This window comes from Sarcophilus harrisii, chromosome 1, assembly GCF_902635505.1.
Source record: "Sarcophilus harrisii chromosome 1, mSarHar1.11, whole genome shotgun sequence".
NCBI classification, from domain to species: Eukaryota; Metazoa; Chordata; class Mammalia; order Dasyuromorphia; family Dasyuridae; genus Sarcophilus; species Sarcophilus harrisii.
Genome location: NC_045426.1, coordinates 349058320 through 349080542, shown reverse-complemented (window position 1 = coordinate 349080542; position 22223 = coordinate 349058320). Strand labels below are relative to the sequence as shown.

Genomic DNA, 22223 nt, shown 5'->3' with positions numbered 1-22223 from the left:
AATGGATGACAATAGGCCTTGGTGTTTGGAGTTACACATGTGCTTGTATCTAGGTTTTATCTCCAATTAAATCCCTTGACAGTAGACAATAAGGCTTTTTCTTTTTTTTTTTTTAACCCTGCTTTCTCAAACTGTTTTCTTTTTTGTCTTTCAGTGCTAATTATGACCATTAGATCCTGATCCTGATAAGTAGAAGAGTCTTTAGGTTAAATTTGGCTATATAATCAATCCATCTGTTACTAAGTATGTGCCAAGGCCAAGGGGAACATTCATATAAAAACTCAATTTTTTGTTAAACATATCTAGTTGATCTTAGTTTGTACTCCACCCCTCTTCACTCCCATTCCCAGATTAACAAGCACTGACTGTAATTTATTACTCTGTTTCATATCTCTCCCTTCTAGTATGCAAGAGTATTAGCTATTTGAGATTGTGGACCATCAATTTTGCACTTTAGAGTGACTCACTCAGATCCACAATTTTAGTAGAAGTTTGGGTTTTCCTTGCTATCAGCCTGAAAGTTGATCATTTGCCAATTTTACACAGCACTCTTGTTTTGGATCCATGGAACAGAGTTCATTTACTGTGCTGCAAATTGTTGACTTGGCAAAGCTCTCCAAAGGGAAAAGAAGGGTTCCTGAAGAATTGAGTCTCTGCTCACTGGCCCTGAGGCTGTGTAATCCTGCACATCAGGCCCGGTGGGTTTTGGATTGGTCTCTGAATGGGCTTTGGGACTGAAGAAGTGCTTCATGGCAGCTTGCACCTGTGTGCCAGAGCTGTTAGCACCTCTTTGGTGCAGTTGCATCTTTGCCTTGGTCCGCTTCCTTGCTCACTTTTAGCCTTCATGCCTCAGCTGTCCCTTGTCCCTACCTTGTGGTAGTCATGTTTACTAAGCCATTGATTTAACTCCACAAGTCAGTAAGTCCAAAGAGAGCAAGTTACCAAGTCCAAAGAGAACAAGTCACCTTAGGTATGATTTATTCCATATTAAATTAAATTAGAAGAGATTAAGTTTTTGTAGTTCCTTTAAAGACAAAAATGATTAAGAAATTTGTTGTAAAACAACAAAATGAGAAGAAAAGTTAGAGTGAATAAAGGCACCTGAGGAGTATTATGCTTGTTTATTTTGTGTATATATCTTTGCAATATATTTTCTATATATTGACAGTATAACTGTGAAGAACTTTCTTAGTATATAGACAGGAGCATGTGAACAGGCCAGAGCATGTGAAGGAAGACTTTGGTAATGGATAACTTAAATACTACTCAGAAATGATGATGGATGGCAAGTGTGTGTGTGTGTGTGTGTGTGTGTGTGTGTGTGTGTGTGTTACTTGCACTTAATTCAAATCACATTAGCCGTTTGCCAGATTGGCTTGTTCCCTTGTACTTTAACATTCTTTTCTTGATGAGTTACAATAACTGGATTGTCCTTCTTCAGAAAAATTACTTGCAAAACAGAAGGTATTATTTGTTTTTAAAACTTTTGTTAAACAAAAAAAAAAGGAATAGGAAAGACAAAAGTTAATCTTCAGAGGAAGACATTAAAGTTAAAAAAACCAAAAAAACCTTTCTTACTCCAAATATTAAATTGTTACCTCAGCAAAAGGAATTTATGCAAGAAAATTTTTTAAAAATTTGAAAAAAAGGAAATACAGAATCTCAAGGAAGAAAATAACTCAGTGAAAATTAGAATTGGGCAAAGGGAAAATTGTAAAATTATGAAACCAAAAATTTAAAAAACAAAATTGAAACAATAATAAAATACAAAAGAATATGAAACATCTTATAAGAAAAGCAACAAAGCTGCAAGACAGATCAAGAAAAGGAAATATATGAACAATTGGACCACCTAAAACTATGAACAAAAAAAGATGATACAATAATGTAAAAAATAATTTAAAGAATTCCTGAAGTGATAGAAAAAGATGAAAAAGTAGAAATAAAAAAAATCCATAAATCATAAACTCAACGAGTCCTACAAGGAAAACATATAGGAACATCATAAAATTCTTTAACTCCTATCAGGGGTCCTCAAACTACGGCCTGCAGGCCAGATGCAGCAGCTGAGGATGTTTACCCCCTCACCCACGGCTATGAAGTTTCATTTAAAGGCCCACAAAACAAAATTTTTGTTTTTACTATAGTCCAGCCCTCCAACAGTCTGAGGGACAGTGAACTGGCCCCCTATTTAAAAAGTTTGAGGACCCTTGTAGATAGAAGAAAAAATTTTATAAGCAATCAAAAAAAATGCAAATATGTTGATACTACAATTATACTTGCACAGGATTTATCAGCAGGTACACTAAAAGACCACAATTCCTAGAATACTTTATAGCAACAATCAAAAGAACTAGGATTGTAGGTGTAGCTAGGTGGCAGTGGATAGAGCACCAGTCCTGAAGTCAGGGGGACTTGAGTTCAAATCTGCTCTCAGACACTGAACACTTCCTAGCTGTGTGATCCTAGGCAAGTCAATTAACCCCGATTGTGTCAGTGGGAAAAAAAAAGAAGAAGAACTAGGTTGTGGTCAAAAATATATTCGCAAAATTAATTATAATATTGAATGAAAAAATGGACATTCAAAGAACTCTTAGGCTTCTTAAAAAGTGATGTCAGTTGTCTAATTTTAGCATTGTGCTTAGCAGTTCTCTAGTTTAGAGTTCATACTTTTCACAACTTTAAGAGTTCACACATTAGTTCACACATTAGCGTTTGAGATTCACAAGTCAGGATTCAGTATGAGACTCACAAGTTCAGTGGAGATTCACAAGTCACAGCTCCCACAATCCCACTCTCGGAGGAGTCAACCTTTGAGTTCACACCTTTAAGAGATCATATGTAAGAAGCTCTTGGAGCCTCAGCCAAGAGTCAGTTGAGGAGATTGAGAAGGCAGAGACTGCAGTCTGACAGAACTGAGGATTCAGAAGAAGAGAGGCTGAAGATGGAAGAGGCAAAGGACTAGCAACAGGAGCTCTTGGAACTAAGGAGAGAGATAGGCCTCTAAGAAAACTAACCAGACTACTTTGAAGGAGACAATAAAGGACTGAACTTTTAACAGCTGGCTGCATTTGAGGTAATTATTGAACTGGATTGAAACTAAGGCTGCCTCCAGAAGCTCTCCAAGAAACCTGCTCCCAGAGAACGATTATATTTTTGAAAAGAAGAGAACACTACATCTAAGAACTAACATACAAAGGGATTAAATTTCAAGGGACTCAGTATGGACAAACTGCTTATGTTTTATATATGTGGAAATGTAAACCATATGTCTAAAACTGACATTAGTAATTGTGTAGTTCAAAAGAAAGAGTGGGGTTGAGCTGATTATGATGACTTTAAAAAGGAAAACTTTAGAAAAAGGTAAAAATAGATATTATGTTGTTGGAATCTCATTTAGCATGGTTCAATATGATTGATCTTGATCTTAGAAGGAAATATTTTGGGCCAGAACTTGAAACAAGGTACTAAGTACAACTGATAGAAACTATGCTTGTGTTCACACCTTTAGAGAACTCATAGTAGCAAGAAATATTTAAGTACTCATTGGAGTTCACATGTTTGGGAGATTTCAGGATTTAGAAAGAGATATCAGAATTCACACCTCCCTTGAAGTTCTTAGGGCCAGAGAGCACTCTGGGAGATAACCCAAAATCTCTCTCTCTCAGAGGAGGAGTTAACCTTTGGGAGATCATATATATAGAGGAAGTTCTTAGAGCTTGAAAGAATTTCTCTGGAACATTGACTGGGGTCGGAGAGGAGCACTCTAGGAGGAAGCCCACAAGCCCTCTCTTAGAGGCAAGAGAGATTCATTGCATCTTCCATCTTGGTGTTGGCTGGAGGCTGAAGAAAGCAGAGGCAGAAGCCAAGGACAAAGCTGCAAGAGCTCTTAGAACCAAGCAGAGAGATAGGCCTCTGAGCTAACCGGGCTATATTGAAGGACACAATAAAAGATCTGAACTTTTATCAGCTGGCTGCGATTTTGGATAATTATTTGATTGTAACTGAAACTAAGGCCGCCTCCAGAAAACCTCCCTGAGAAACCCTCTCTCCCAGAGAGAATTCTCATATTTTAAAGAAGAAAAAACATCCACATTATGATTATGGTATATGAATGAGGTATGAAAGCAATATGGGAGAGGAGGGCTGGTAATCCTGAAAATTTACTTACATCAGGAATGGGTTAAAAAAGAATTTGTGTTTGTGTGTGTGTGTGTGTGTGTGTGTGTGTGTATGTGTATATATATATATATATATACACATACACACACACATATGCCAAGAAGGGTATAGTACCTTCCAAAATCTAGAAAGAAATAATGAGAAAGGAATAGGATAAGTATAGAAGGGTATGTAGATTGACAAGAGTGTAATAAAGTAAAATTATAATATAGAGCAGCAGTTACCAAAACCATTTGGTATTGGCTAAGGAATAGATTAGTTGATCAGTGGAATAGGTTAGGTTCAAGGGACAAAACAGTCAACAACTATAGCAACCTAGTGTTTCACAAACCCAAAGACCCCAGCTTTTGGGATAAGAACTTACTGTTTGACAAAAATTACTGGGAAAATTGGAAACTAATATGGCAGAAACTAGGCATTGATCCACACTTAACTCCGTACACCAAGATAAGGTCAAAATGGGTTCATGACCTAGGCATAAAGAATGAAATTATTAATAAATTAGAGGAACACAGGATAGTTTACCTCTCAGGCCTGTGGAAGGGGAAGGAATTTATGACCAAAGAAGAACTAGAGATCATTACTGATCACAGAATAGAAAAATTCGACTATACCAAACTGAAAAGTTTTTGTACAAACAAAACTAATGCAGACAAGATTAGAAGGGAAGCAATAAACTGGGAAAATATTTTTTACAGTCAAAGGTTCTGATAAAGGCCTCATTTCCAAAATATATAGAGAATTAACTCTAATTTATAAAAAATCAAGCCATTCTCCAATTGAAAAATGGTCAAAGGATATGAACAGTCAATTTTCAGATGAAGAAATTGAAACTATTTCTAGTCATATGAAAAGATGCTCCAAGTCATTATTAATCAGAGAAATGCAAATTAAGACAACTCTAAGATACCACTACACACCTGTCAGATTGGCTAAGATGACAGGAAAAAATAATGATGATTGTTGGAGGGGATGTGGGAAAACTGGGACATTGATGCATTGTTGGTGGAGTTGTGAACGAATCCAACCATTTTGGAGAGTAGTTTGGAACTATGCTCAAAAAAGTTATCAAACTGTGCATACACTTTGATCCAGCAGTGTTACTACTGGGCTTATATCCCAAAGAGATCATAAAGAAGGGAAAGGGACCTGTATGTGCACGAATGTTTGTGGCAGCCCTCTTTGTAGTAGCTAGAAACTGGAAACTGAGTGGATGCCCATCAACTGGAGAATGGCTGAATAAATTGTGGTACATGAATATTATGGAATATTATTGTTCTGTAAGAAATGACCAACAGGATGATTTCAGAAAGGCCTGGAGAGACTTACATGAACTGATGCTGAGTGAAATGAGCAGGACCAGGAGATCATTATATACTTCAACAACAATACTATATGATGACCAGTTCTGATGGACCAGGCCATCCTCAGCAACGAGATCAACCAAATCATTTCCAATGGAGCAGTAGTGAACTGAACCAGCTACGCCCAGAGAAAGAACTCTGGGAGATGACTAAAAACCATTACATTGACTTCGCAATCCCTATATTTATGCCCACCTGCATTTTTTATTCCCTTCACAAGCTAATTGTACAATATTTCAGAGTCTGATTCTTTTTGTACAGCAAAATAACAGTTTGGTCATGTATACTTATTGTGTGTCTAATTTATATTTTAATATATTTAACATCTACTGGTCATCCTGCCATCTGGGGGAGGGGGTGGGGAGTAAGAGGTGAAAAATTGGAACAAGAGGTTTGGCAATTGTTAATGCTGTAAAGTTACCCATACATATAACCTGTAAATAAAAGGCTATTAAATTTAAAAAAAAAAAGAGTGTAATAAAGTATGTAAATTAATGGGAATGGCATAAAGAGGGAGGGAAAAGATTGGGGAAAGAAGATATGGGAGTGATCCTTGGGAATGGAGATGAGGAAGTTAAGTGATTAGAAAGTAAGTTAAGGGGTAGAAATAAAGTAGAAGAGTTAGGAGAAAGAAGAAATAAAAGATATACACATACACTGTAACAATGATTGGGAGGAGAATTCATTAGGAAAAAAAAAATATGGATAGTAATTATTGATCTCAAAAAAGCCAAACTTTAAAATATGAAGAAAGAAACTGATATTATATATCCACCGGATTAATATTGTTTTAGATGTATGTGCATGGATATGGATATGAATATACATATATATGTTTGTGTGTATATCAGGGTTTGTATGTACATATTTGTGTGTAAGTGTGTGTATATAGACATGAATATATCAATGCTTAACTATAGCCTGCTTGGGTGAAGTGGGGTAGAAGAGGGCAAGAAAAGGGGAAAATAAAGCAAAAAGTGAACAGCAGTACAGCTACAAGGAAGCAAAAAATATGGATAGTTATGAGTAGAAATATATATATTATTATGCATACCTTCTTGAAATGAAAAATTATGGTTCAATATGTTGAATTTTCCTTAATATTCTAGTGGGAACATGACAATATTTTTTCTTTCTTTTTTCATTTTTTTTTATTTTGCACGTTTTAAATATATAAATGTATCTCTCGAAAAAGGGAAAATATGTAAAATAATAAACATGAAAATTAAGAAAAGGTCATTAAATTTGACAATTAAGTGCTCACAGGTAATTAGAAGAAAAGTAGAAATTTGGAGGAAAAATTTTCGCAGCAAGTTTCTCAAATAAAAAAATCCATCTCAGATAAAAAAATGACCAACAACAAATATTTTTAAAATTGTATGTAATTTAAAGGCAAATCAAGAGTTAAGGGATTGCGATTGCCCAACTCAGATTGTTTTTTATTCACATAATAATTGCCAATTGCCATGGGTTCAACTGGAAAATTTCAGAGGCTAATTAAAAATAAAAGCATTTAAAATACAAAACTTGTTTATTCAAATGAAATTTATTGAAGGACATGACACAGTTGATCACATCTAGGATAACAGAGAAGAATAACAGACATTAACTGCCTCTAATATCTCTTGTAGTCTTTGCTGAGCATTGATTTCTTATGTGATACTTAACTGCAGAAGCCAGGTAGCTATGATCTGAGAATTTCCAGGTAGCTATGATCTGTGGGAATTCTCTGTAGTAGAATTTCTTCAGTATTCTTCATGTATTCTGAAGGTAATTGTTCTTATTAAGAGGAAGGCCCTGCTTCTGGAATTAATCAGCAAATGTACTTCTTCATTCTAGACCTGGAAATTTTGAACACACTATGATTAACCTCATAAACAAATTCATGACCAGTCTTCTGAGAAGTTTGGCCTTGAAATACATTCAACAGATTATTTATAGGTTGCTGAAATAGGAAGTCTTTATTAGGCAGCCTCAAATTATTATTGTATCTCAATCTACACAGGCTGCACATTTGAAATACTAAATTTATCTTGAGAATGATTATAAAATAAATTACTATTATCTTAAGTTGGAAGAAGAAAAAGAGCCTTCAGGATAACAGTTCTCACAAATTACAAAGTAATGAACTGTTAACAAAGCTACGATAAAGTTACAAGTGACTAGTTAATAACTGGTATTAGTAAACAAAGAAAGTGATTACTTCAATATGTAAGCAGCATAATATATTTAACATAAATGTTTAATCTACTAAAGAAGGAACTGTTTATTTAAAAAATAGAGTGAAGACTTTGGCAGCCCTGCAAAGTTAGAGAAAGTTAGTGGCATAGATGATAACTAAGTATCATGCCCATAGTTTTTTAATCTTTCAGTTTTAAGATCCCTAATTCTCAATCTTGAGAAATCAGAGAAAATCCTCAAGATTGCATTCTCAACCTCCCATTCCCAGGTGAAACATAACCACTGAAGTTGAAAGTCAGCAAAACAACAAAGAAAGAGTGTAAGCAAGTCTATCCAATCCAATGCCCAATTTAAAAAGTATTGAAATGGGCAGAAAGCACCAATTTAGAAATTATACTTGGACAGATGATTACACAAAAGAAAGTACTCTATATCAAAAGGTATTTGTAAATCCAACTCCATAACAGCTGCAAACAGAGAGTCAAAGGAAAAAAAATATTTCCTATAAAAACTACATAAATAGCTAGAGAAATTAAGCATGAGCTTTAAAATAAAATCAAATTTCTTGGGGAAATAATTTGAATGAGAAAAAGTAGTTTAGGAAGAAAAGTGGCATACCTTACCTAAGAAACAGAATACCAGAAAATTAAAATTAATTAAGGAGAAATCAATGATTCCAGGGAAAAAAATGAAATGCTAGAATAAAATAAAAGACTGCAAATAGAAGAAAGTATAAAATACCTGATATCAAATGACTACTATAAAAATGCAATTTAAGAATCATTAAACTAAAAATGATTTTTCAAAAAGTCTAAACAATGCATTTCAAGAAATTGCAAATGAGAAAGAACTGTCCAGATTAAATAGAATTAGTAAAGATAGCACAATACTTGTTGACTTCTAATGAAAACTAAATAAGATCTTGAAGTACCATAATCCAAGTTCTAAATGATATGTGCTTACCAAAAAGAGAAAATTTATGCTGGAGTTTAATCCTCCAGCAGAAAAGTATAGAACTTTAATGGAACCAAGGTCTTTCAAACATTTCTAATGAAAAGATTACAGGTAACTAGGATGGGAAGGAGATATATGATAATGTGGAAATAAGTGTCCTTTCAAAAATTTAAAGTCTTTCAAAATAATACTCTATTCTGAGAGTTTTGAAAGAGGGAAGAGAAGGGAAGATAAAAAGGATACAAGAGTGAGAATTTTTACCCTTTTACAGGATTAAGGATCATAAGGATAGAACAGAGGTACATAACAGTCTCATAGAGGGTGGTAAAAAATCTTCATCAGAAGGTTTACAAAAGAGAACTGTTGCAGCCATCTTAAGAGCTCAAAGTATATGAGCCCCTTGATCTCAGAGGTGAGATGAATGAGGCAGGAGACTCACTGAGTGTGAAAAGAGATCCAGTTTATTATGCTATACAGCCTTGTTGATACACATTTTTGCAACTGTGATCAGTGTGTGAAGAGTAAGCAATCCCCAATCACCATTCAGCTTTGCATATGCATAGTATCTGCCAATGGGAAGAGAGCCAATCCAGCAATTTAGCAACCCACTCACAGGCCAGATGCCCTGCTTACGATCAACTAGCTTTGATCCTCAGACTGAACCTGTTCCCTGGGTCACGAATCATTGCTGCTTGCTCAACAAGGAGCATTTCTGCAATGTGGCAAAAAACTTATTGTGCACTAAAGGTCAAAGTGGCCTCTGTACTCCCTTTTGGCAGAGTCCCATCCCCTAGCAGAGAACTGATGAATGTCTTGAGTTTAACAGAAAAGGAAAGGTCATGGTAATGGGTATTAGCATGAATTCTTCCATGATAATTAAAAGTTTATTCCAATCATCCAACCAGATCTTTTTTAAAAAATTCAATTTGTATTCATGACAATAATGTGAAAACTTTCTCAAATACTTTGTCAATACATCAGGAATTGGGAACCCTTCTGTTTCCAATATATATCATGTGTGTATTGCCATATAAACAAAAAAATGAAAGGAACTGAGTAAAAACTATTTTTGATAATCCATGATCCTCCCATTCATTTTTTAGGTATTTAATATTTATTTAATAGAATATTGACTAAAAAGTCAATGGTTTTTATGCTAAACCAGAAAAACATCAATTCAAAATTTTTCAAAAAGTCTCAAGGACTGTAAATTAATTTGGAAGGATGGAGGGAAAGAGAACTGCCAATTTACCACAGGATAGAATGAATCAAATGAACCAATAATAGAAAATAGGAGAATGTGGCATATTTTTAAGTATTTAGAGAACATATTCTAACTTTTGAAAATCAGCTAAAACCAGTTCCGAATATAATATTTGTTTTTCAAAACTGCTGTGATATCTTTATTCCTGAGGCTATAAATGAGAGGGTTCAGAAAAGGTGTTAGAATAGTTTAGGGACCATGTGGTTACAGATAGTAGTTCCATAGATTATAATGACTACAATTATAGAAGAACATGTGACTAATGCTTTCCTGCAACCTGCAGCTGAATTCATCCTATAGACCATGAGGAGAATAAGGAAGTAAGAGCTGGAAATAATTATTACACGAATGAGAAATAAGGACACAGCATAGGTACATGAAAGTCTCATTGAATGAGGTATTTGAGCAAGAGAGTTTTTAACAAGGCAGGGACCTCACAGAAGAAATGCTGGATTGCTCTGCATTGTTAAAATGGAAAGGTCACGGTGATGGGGGTAAGCAGGAAGCCATAAATAGAACTCAGGAACCAACAGACAGTTGTAAGATGTTTGCAAACCCTATGTTTCATGCAAATAGGATAATGAAGAGGGTGACAAATGGCCACATACCTGAAGTCAAAAGGACGGCCTCTCCCCAAGTGTGGCATAGAGGAACATCTGGATGCCACAGCTTGGGGCTGAGATGGCCTGAACTCCAATCAACTGATCCAACAGCATCTTTAGCACACTGACAGAGATATACATCATGTCTATAAGGGAAAGCTAATTGATGAAGAAGTATATGGGAGTGTTGAAGTGAGGATCACTTTGAATAAAATGGATCAAAGTGGCATTCCCAGGTAGAGCTACTAAGAAAGAAATGAATATCAGAAAGTAGAAGAGAATATCAGAAAGTATTTGCTTTGTTTAAACAGCCCCAACATGATGAAATAAGTCCGCCAAGTTTGATTTTCCTACCACATTACTAAAACTTGTCATTTCACCATGGAAAGATCAAAAACAATCAAAACAAGTAAGGGTTTTCTATTGGGTCCTTTGTACATAAATGATAGACTCATCATCTACTATGAAGGAAAGAGATACACTTTGTTTTAAGACAGACGATAGAGGTTTATTTTTGCTAACAGGAGACATTCTCATTAATTTCTGATAGATAGTCTAACATTAACATAAAGATAAATTTTTGGATAGAAAATCAGAGGACCTCTAAGGTTAGCCACCTTCATTTGTTTTTTTTTTTTTTTTTTTTTTTTTTTTTTTTTTTTTTTTTTTTTTTTTTTTTTTTTTTTTTTTTTTTTTTTTTTTTTTTTTTTTTTTTTTTTTTTTTTTTTTGTTGTTGTTGTTGTTGTTTTGTTTTGTTTTTCATTAATTCCTTTGAGATTCTTGACCATTTCTTCTTCCATATGAATTTTGTTGTTATTTTTTTCTAGACCACTGAAATATTTTCTTGGAAGCTTGATTGGTATAGCACCAAATGAGTAATGAGCACTAAATGATTGGTTTAGGCCATATTGTAATTTTTATTATATTCCCACGGCCTATCCAATAGCACTTAATATTTTTCCAATAATTTAAACTGACTTTATTTGTGTGGAAAGATTTTTGTAATTGTGCTCATATATTACCTGACTTTCCTTTGGAAGATAGATTCTCAAATATTTTAAATATTTTAAATATCTCAAATATTTTTAAAAAAGTGTTATCTGGATTCAAGATCCAGAAAAGAATCTAGAAACGAATGAGAATAAAAAAAATATAGAACAAGTGTTATCTGAATTGAAGATCCCAAAAAGAATCTAGAACCCAATGCAGACAGAAATACCCAGAATAAGTGTTATCTGGACTGAAGATCCAGAAAAGAATCTAGAAACAAAGGAGAATAAAAAAACCTAGAATAAGTGTTATCTGAATTGAAGATCAAGAAAAGAATCTAGAAACGAATGAGAATAAAAAAATTGAGAACAAGTGAAATCTGGATTGAAGATCCAGAAGAGAATCTGGAAATGAATGAGAATAAAAAAATCGAGAACAAGTGAAATCTGGATTGAAGATCCAGAAGAGAATCTAGAAATGAATGAGAATTAAAAAATCTAGAAAAAGTGTTATCTGGATTCAAGATCCAGAAAAGAATCTAGAAACGAATGAGAATAAAAAAAATATAGAACAAGTGTTATCTGAATTGAAGATCCCAAAAAGAATCTAGAACCCAATGCAGACAGAAATACCCAGAATAAGTGTTATCTGGACTGAAGATCCAGAAAAGAATCTAGAAACAAAGGAGAATAAAAAAACCTAGAATAAGTGTTATCTGAATTGAAGATCAAGAAAAGAATCTAGAAACGAATGAGAATAAAAAAATTGAGAACAAGTGAAATCTGGATTGAAGATCCAGAAGAGAATCTGGAAATGAATGAGAATAAAAAAATCGAGAACAAGTGAAATCTGGATTGAAGATCCAGAAGAGAATCTAGAAATGAATGAGAATTAAAAAATCTAGAAAAAGTGTTATCTGGATTGAAGATCAAGAAAAGAATCTACAACCCAATGCAGACAGAAATACTGAGAATAAGTGTTCTGGGTTGAAGATCCCAAAAAGAATCCAAAAATGATTGCGGACAGAAATACCTAGAACAAGTGTTATCTGGATTGAAGATCCAGAAAAGATGTTAGAACCCAATGAGGACAGAAATACCCAGAATAAGTATAATCCAGATTGAAGATAGAGAAAAGAATCTAGAAACGAATGAGAATAAAAAATCTAGAACAAGTGTTATCTGAATTGAAGATCGCAAAAAGAATTTAGAACCCAATGTGGCAGAAATACCCAGAATAAGGGTTATCTGAATTGAAAATCCAGAAAAGAATCGAGAACCAAATGCAGACAGAAATACCCAGAATAAGTGTTATCTAGATTAAAGATCCAGAAAAGAATGTAGAAATGAATGAGAATAAAAAAATCTAGAAAAAGTGTTATCTGAATTGAAGATCTCAAAAAGAATTTAGAACCCAAAGCGGACAGAAATACAAAGAAAAAGTGTTTTCTGGATTGAAGATCCAGAATAGAATCTAGAAACAAATGAGAATTAAAAAAATCTGGAAAAAGTGTTATATGAATTGAAGATCCCGAAAAGAATCTAAACCTAATGCAGAATACCCAGAGTAAGAGTTATTTGGATTGAAGATCTAGAAAAGAATCTAGAACCCAATGTGGACAGAAATACTTAGAAAAAGTGTTATCTGGATTGAAGATCTAAAAAAGAATCTAGAAACGAATGAGAATTAAAAAATCTAGAACAAGTGTTACCTGGATTGAAGATCATAAAAAGAATTTAGAAGCCAATGCGAACAGAAATACCCAGAAGAAGTGTTATCCAGACTGAATATCCAGAAAAGAATCTAGATACGAAGGAGAATAAAAAAATCTACTACAAGTGTAATCTGAATTGAAGATGGTGAAAAGAATTTAGAACCCAATCCAAAGAGAAATACCCAGAATAAGTGTTATCTAGATTGAAGATCCAGAAAAGAATGTAGAAATGAATGAGAATAAAAAAATCTAGAAAAAGTGTTATCTGAATTGAAGATTCAGAAAATAATATAGAACCCAATGAGGACAGAAATATCAAGAATAAGTGTTATCTAGATTGAAGATCTAGAAAAGAATCTAGAAACGCATGAGAATAAAAAAAAATCTAGAACAAGGGTTATCCGGATTGAAGATCCAGAAAAGAATCTGGAAATGAAATAGAATAAAAAAATCAGGAACAAATATTATCTGGATTGAACATTTATCTGGAAGAGAACATTTGTTCTAGATTTTTTTCTTCTCATTCGTTTCGGGATTCTTTTCTGGATCTTTAGTCCAGATCATGCCTATTCTCTATATTTCTGTCCGCATTGCATTCTAGATTATTTTCAAGATGGTCGATCCAGACAACACTTGTTCTAGATTTTTTTATTCCCATTAATTTCAAGATTCTTTTCTGGGTCTTCAATGAAGATCACACATATTCTGGGTATTTCTGTACGCCTCGTGTTCTAGATTCTTTTCACAATCTTCAATTCAGAGGGCAGTTGTTCTATATTTTTTTAATCTCATTCATTTCGAGATTCTTTTCTGGATCTTAAATCAAGATCACGTCTATTCTGGGTATTTCCGTCGGCATTAGGTTCTAGATTCCTTTCCTGATCTTTAATCCAGATCACACAAATACTGGGTATTTCTGTCTGCATTGGGTTCTAGATTCTTTTCACGATCTTCAATTCAGAGGACACTTGTTCTAGATTTTTTTATTCTCATTCATTTCAAGATTCTTTTCGGGTTCTACAATCCAGATCACACCTATTCTGGATATTTCTGTCTGCTTTGTGTTCAGGATTCTTTTCATGATCTTCAAGCAAGAGAGCACTTGTTCTAGATTTTTTTATTCTCATTCTTTTCGAGATTCTGTTCTGGATCTTTAGTCCAGATCACACCTATTCTCGATATTTCTGTCCGCATTGCATTCTAGATTATTTTCAAGATGGTCGATCCAGACAACACTTGTTCTAAATTTTTTTATTCCCATTCTTTTCGAGATTCTTTTATGGGTCTTCAATGAAGATCACACATATTCTGGTTATTTCTGTCTGCCTTCTATTCTAGATTATGTTCATGATCTTCAAACCAGGGAACACTTGTTGTAGATTTTTTTATTCTCATTCTTTTCTAGATTCTTTTTGGGATCTTCAATCCAGATCACACATATACTGGGTATTTCTGTCTGCATTGGGTTCTAGATTCTTTTCACGTTATTCAATCAAGAGGACACTTGTTCCAGATTTTTTTATTCTCATTCATTCCGAGATTCTTTTCTGGATCTTCAATCAAAATCACACATATACTGGGTATTTCTGTCCGCATTGGGATCTAGATTGTTTTCACGATCTTCCATCCAGAGGACACTTGTTCTAGATTTTTTTATTCTCATTCATTTCGAGATTATTTTGTGGATCTTCAATCCAGATCACACCTATTCTGCATATTTCCGTCGGCATTAGGTTCTAGATTCCTTTCCTGATCTTTAATCCAGAGAATTCTTGTCCTAGAATTTTTTTATTTGCATTCATTTCGAGATTCTTTTCAGGATATTCAATCCAGATCACACCTATTCTGGGTATTTCTGTCCGCTTTGTGTTCTAGATTCTTTTCACGATCTTCAAACCAGAGAACATTTGTTCTAGATTTTTTTATACTCTTTCATTTTTAGGTTCTTTTCTGGATCTTCAATCGAGATCACACACATTCTGGGTTTTTCTGTCTGGTTTGGGTTCTAATTTCTTTTCACGATCTTCAATCCAGAGAACACTTGTTCTAGATTTTTTTAGTCTCATTCATTTCTACATTCTTTTCTGGATCTTCAATCCTGATCTCTCCCATTCTGGGTATTTCTGTTGGCATTGGGTTCTAGATTATTTTATCAATCTTTATTCCATAGAACACTTGTTCTATATTTTTTTATTCTCATTTATTTTGAGATTCTTTTCTGGATCTTCAATCCAGATCACACCTATTCTGCGTATTTCCGTCGGTATTGCGTTCTAGATTCTTTTCCTGATCTTTCATCCAGAGAACACTTGTTGTAGATTTTTTATTCTCATTCATTTTTAGATGCTTTTCTGGATCTTCAATTTAGATCACACCTATTCTGGGTATTTCTGTCCGCATTGGGTTCTAGTTTTAAATTTTACTCTCTTCAATCCATATAAACTTCCTTCTAGATTTTTTTATTCTAATTTCTTTTTACATTCTTTTCTTGATTTTCAATCCAGACAATGCTTGTTCTAGGTATTTCTATCCATATCCTTTTCTAGATCCTTTCTGAATCTTCAATAAAGATAAATACCTAGAATAAGTGTTATTGGACTTGAATATAGAGAAAAAAACTATAATATAATTCGGATACAATATCCTCGGGCAAGTGTTATAGGATTGAAGTTTCAGATAAGAATCTAGAAATAAATGAGAATAAAACAATCTAGAATAACTGAGAACAGGATTAAGGATCCAAAGAATAATCTAGAACAGAAAGCAGACAAAAATTCCTAGATTAAGTGTCCTCTTGATTAAACATTCAGAAATGAATCTAGAAGTGAATGAGAATTAAAAAAAAAAGTAGAACACGTGTTCACTGCATTAAAGATCAAGAATAGAATCTAAAATAGAATTCGGACAGCAATACCTAGAACAAATGTTATCTACATTGGAGATCCAGAAAAGAATCTAGAAAAATATGAGAATAAAAATTGTAGAACTACTGGTAAGTGGATTAAGCAGCCAGAAAAGAATCTAGAAGTAAATGCAGGTAGAAAGAGCTTGAGCAATTGTTATCTAAATTGATGATCTATAAAAGAAGGTAGAACCGCATATGGAATGAAATAATTGGAACTACTGTTACCTGGATTGAAGACCTAGAAAAGGATCTGGAACACAATGCAGACAGAAAAGCTAGAATATGTGTTATCTGACTTGAAGTTTTCAAAAAGAATCTAGAACTGAATTCGGACAGAATTACCTAGAGCAAGTGTTATTTGGAATTAAGATCCAGAAAAGAATCTGGAAAAGAATGAGAATAAAAAAATCTAGAACAAGTGTTCTCTGGATTGAAGATCGTGAAAATAAATTAAAACCCAAAGCAGAGAGAAATACAGAGAATGTGTGTGATCCCGATTGAAGATCCAGAAACGAATCTAGAAATGAATGAGAATAAAGAAATCTAGAACAAGTGTTCTCTTGATTGAAGATCGTGAAAAGAATCTAGAACACAAGGCAGATACAAATACCCAGAATACGTGTGATTTAGATTGAAGATCCAGAAAAGAATCTAAAAATGAAAGAGTATAAAAAAATCTAGAACATATGTTGTCTGGATCGAATATTGTGAAAACAATCTAGAACCCAATGCGAATAGAAATACCCAGAATAGGTTTGATCTGGATGAAGATCCCAAAAAGAATCCCGAAATGATTGATAATAAAAAAATCTAGAATAAGTGTTCCCTGGAAGGAATATCCTGAAAACAATCTAGAACACAATGCGGACAGAAATACTTGGAAAAGGTGTGATCTTTATTGACGATCCAAAAAATAATCTAGAAATGAATGAGAATAAGAAAACCTAGAACATGTGTTCTCTGGTTTGAATATTGTGAAAAGAATCTAAAAACAAGGCAGACAGAAATACCCAGAATAGACGTGGTCTTGATTTAAGATCCAGAAAAGAATATTGAAATGAATGAGAGTAAAAAAATATAGAACAAGTGTCCTCTGGATTGAAGATCATGGAAAGAATGTAGAACACAAAGCAGACAGAAATAACTAGAAAAGGTGTAATCTGGATTGAAGATCCCCAAAAGAATCCCGAAATGAATGAGAATAAAAAAATCTAGAACAAGTGTTCTCTGGATTATAGATCAGGAAAATAATCTATAACCCAATGCCGATGGAAATACACAGAATAGGTGTGATCTACATTGAAGATCCACAAAAAAATTTAGAAATGAATGAGAATAAAAAAAATCTAGAACAAGTGTCCTCTGGATTGAAGATCATGGTAAGAATGTAGAACACAAAGCAGACAGAAATACCTAGAAAAGGTGTGATCTGGACTGAAGATCCCCAAAAGAATCTCGAAATGAATGAGAATAAAAAAATCTAGAAGAAGTGTCCTCTGGATTGAAGATCGTGAAAAGAATCTAGATCCCAATGCGGACAGAAATACCCAAGTATATGTTTGATCTTGATTGAAGACCCAGAAAAGAATCTCGGAATGAATGAGATAAAAAAAATCTGGAACAAGTGTCCTCTTGCTTGAAGATCGTGAAAAGAATCTAGAACCCAATGTGGACAGAAATACCCAGAATAGGTGTGATCTGGATTGAAGAACCCAAAAAGAATCTTGAAATGAATGAGAATAAAAAAATCTAGCACAAGTGTTCTCTGGAGTAAAGATCAGGAAAAGAATCTAGAACCCAATGCCCATGGAAATGCCCAGAATAGGTGTGATCTGGATTGAAGATCCGGAAAAGAATTGCGAAATGAATGAGAATTAAAAAATCAAGAACAAGTGTTCTATCGATTACAGATCAGGAAAAGAATCTAAAACCCAATGCTGACAGAAATACCCAGAATAGGTGTATTCTGGATTGAAGATCCAGAAAACAATATCGAAATGAATGAGAATAAAATAATCTAGAACAAGGGTCCTCTGGATTGAAGATCGTGAAAAGAATCTAGAACCGAATGCGGAGAGAAATATCCAGTATTTGTGTGATCTTGATTGAAGACCCAGAAAAGATTCTCGGAATGAATGAGAATTAAAAAATCTAGAACAAGTGTCCTATTGATTGAAGATCATGGTAAGAATGTAGAACACAAAGCAGACAGAAATACCTAGAAAAGGTGTGATCTGGACTGAAGATCCCCAAAAGAATCTCGAAATGAATGAGAATAAAAAAAATCTAGAAGAAGTGTCCTCTGGATTGAAGATCGTGAAAAGAATCTAGATCCCAATGCGGACAGAAATACTCAGTATATGTTTGATCTTGATTGAAGACCCAGAAAAGAATCTCGGAATGAATGAGATAAAAAAATCTGGAACAAGTGTCCTCTTGCTTGAAGATCGTGAAAAGAATCTAGAACCCAATGCGGACAAAAATACCCAGAATAGGTGTGGTCTTGATGGAAGATCCCAAAAAGAATCTAGAAAAGAATAAGAATAAAAAATGTAAAACAAGGGTTCTCTGGTTTTAAGATCGATAACAGAATCTAGAATATAAGGCGGACAGAAATAACCAGAATATATGTGATCTGCATTGAAGACCCAGAAAAGAATCTCGAAATGAATGGGAATAAAAAAAAAATCTAGAACAAGTGTTGTCTGGATCGACCATCTTGAAAATAATCTAGAATGCAATGCGGACAGAAATATTGAGAATAGGTGTGATCTGGACTAAAGATCCAGAAAAGAATCTCGAAATGAATGAGAATAAAAAAATCTAGAACAAATGTTCTCTTCCAGATAAATGTTCAATCCAGATAACATTTGTTCCTGATTTTTTTATTCTAATTCATTTCCAGATTGTTTTCTGTATCTTCAATCCGGATAACCCTTGTTCTAGATTTTTTTTATTCTCATGCGTTTCTAGATTCTTTTGTGGATCTTCAATCCAGATCATACCTATTCTGTATATTTCCGTCGGCATTAGGTTCTAGATTCCTTTCCTGATCTTTAATCCAGATCATACAAATACTGGGTATTTCTATCCGCATTGGGTTTTATATTCTTTTTACAATATTCAATCATGAGGACACTTGGTCTGGATTTTTTTATCCTCATTCATTCCGATATTCTTTTCTGGGTCTTCAATCAAGATCACACATATACTTGGTATTTCTGTCCGCATTGGGATCTAGATTCTTTTCATGATCTTCCATCCAGAGGACACTGGTTCTAGATTTTTTTATTCTCATTCTTTCCGAGATTCTTTTGTGGATTTTCAATCCAGATCACACCTATTCTGTATATTTCCGTTGGCATTAGGTTCTAGATTCCTTTCCTGATCTTTAATCCAGATCATACAAATACTGGGTATTTTTGTCCGCATTGGGTTCTAGATTCTTTTCCCGATCTTCAATCCAGAGAACACTTGTTCTAGATTTTTTTATTCTCATTCATTTCTACATTGTTTTCTGGATCTTCAATCCTGATCTCACCCATTCTGGGTATTTCTGTCCACCTTATGTTCTAAATTCTGTTCACGATCTTAAAACCAGAGAACACTTGGTGTAGAATTTTTTTTATTCTCATTCTTTTCTAGATTCCTTTCGGGATCTTCAATCAAGATCACACCTTTTCTGGGTATTTCTGTACGCATTGGGTTCTATATTCTTTTCACGATATTCAATCAATAGGACACTTGTTCTAGATTTTTTTATTCTCATTCTTTTTGAGATTCTTTTGTGGATTTTCAATCCAGATCACACCTATTCTGTGTATTTCCATCGGCATTAGGTTCTAGATTCCTTTCCTGATCTTTAATCCAGATCATACAAATACTGGGTATTTCTGCCCGCATTGGGTTCTAGATTCTTTTCACAATCTTCAATCCAGAGAACACTTGTTCTAGATTTTTTTATTCTCATTCATTTCTACATTCTTTTCTGGATCTTCAATCCTGATCTCACCCATTCTGGGTATTTCTGTCCGCCTTGTATTCTAGATTCTGTTCACGATCTTAAAACTAGAGAACCCTTGTTGTAGATTTTTTTATTCTCATTCTTTTCTACATTCTTTTCTGGATCCTTAGTCCAGATCAAACCTCTACTCGATATTTCTATCCGCATTGCATTCTAGATTATTTTCAAGATGGTCGATCCAGACAACACTTGTTCTAGATTTTTTTATTCCCATTCTTTTCGAGATTCTTTTATGGGTCTTCAATGAAAATCACATATATTCTCGTTATTTCTGTCTGCCTTCTATTCTGGATTCTGTTCACGATCTTCAAACCAGGCAACATTTGTTGTAGAATTTTTTATTCTCATTCTTTTCTAGATTCTTTTCGGTATCTTCAATCCAGATCACACATATACTGCGTTTTTTGGTCCGCATTGGGTTGTAGATTCTGTTCACGATCTTCAATCTAGAGGACACTATTTACAGATTTTTTTTATTCTCATTCATTCCGAGATTCTTTTCTGCGTTTTCAATCAAGATCACACATATACTGCGTATTTCTGCTGCATTGGGATCTAGATTGTTTTCACGATCTTCCATCCAGAGGACACTTGTTCTAGATTTTTTTATTCTCATTCATTTCGAGATTCTTTTGTGGATCTTCAATCCAGATCACACCTATTCTGTATATTTCCATCGGCATTAGGTTTTAGATTCCTTTCCTGATCTTTAAGACAGATCATACAAATACTGTGTATTTCTATCTGCATTGGGTTCTAGATTCTTTTCACGATCTTCAATCGAGAGAACACTTGTTCTAGATTTTTTTATTCTCATTCATTTCTACATTGTTTTCTAGATATGCAATCCTGATCTCACCCATTCTGGGTATTTCTGTCTGCCTTGTGTTCTAGATTCTGTTCACGATCTGAAAACCAGAGAACACTTGTTGTAGATTTTTTTATTCTCATTCTTTTCTAGATTCCTTTTGGGATCTTCAATCAAGATCAAAAAGTTATCAAAATGTGCATACCTTTTGATCCAGCAGTGTTACTACTGGGCTTATATCCCAAAGAGATTATAAAGAAGGGAAAGGGACCTGTATGTGCAAGAATGTTTGTGGCAGCCCTTTTTGTAGTGGCTAGAAACTGGAAACTGAATGGATGCCCATCAGTTGGAGAATGGCTGAATAAATTGTGGTACATGAATATTATGGAATATTACTGTTCTGTAAGAAATGACCAACAGGATGATTTCAGAAAGGCCTGGAGAGACTTACATGAACTGATGCTGAGTGAAATGAGCAGGACCAGGAGATCATTATATACTTCAACAACAATACTAGATGATGACCAGTTCTGATGGACCAGGCCATCCTCAGCAACGAGATCAACTAAATCATATCTAATGGAGCAGTAATGAACTGAACTAGGTATGCCTAGAAAAAGAACTCTGGGAGATGATTAAAACCATTACATTGAATTCCCAATCCCTATATTTATGCACACCTGCATTTTTGATTCCCTTCACAAGCTAATTGTACAATATTTCAGAGTCTGATTCTTTTTGTACAGTAAAATAACGTTTTGGTCATGTATACTTATTGTGTATCTAAGTTATATTTTAATATATTTAATATCTACTGGTCATCCTGCCATCTAGGGCAGGGGGTGGGGGGATAAGAGGTGAAAAATTGGAACAAGAGGTTTGGCAATTGTTAATGCTGTAAAGTTACCCATGTATATATCCTGTAAATAAAAGGCTATTAAATAATAAACAAAAAAAAAAGAAATAGCTAGAACAAGTGTTATCTAGATTGAAAATCCATAAAAGCATGTAGGACCTCATATGGACAGAAATACCTAGAACAACAGTTATCAGGATTGAAGACCCAGAAAAGGATCTGGAACACAATGCGTACAGAAATACCTAGAATAAGTGTTATCTGATTTGAAGATTCAAAAAAGAATCTAGAACTGAATTCGGACAGAATTTCCTAGAGCAAGTGTTATTTGGATTGAAGATTCAGAAAAGAACGAGAATTAAAAAAATCCAGAACAAGT

General features: G+C 34.1%; 1 pseudogene; it reads right to left on the bottom strand.

Annotated features, from left to right (window-relative positions):
• Positions 1-10124: 10124 nt before the first annotated feature.
• LOC100924489 overlaps positions 10125-22223 on the bottom strand; it is a 34374-nt pseudogene continuing 22275 nt past the window's right edge.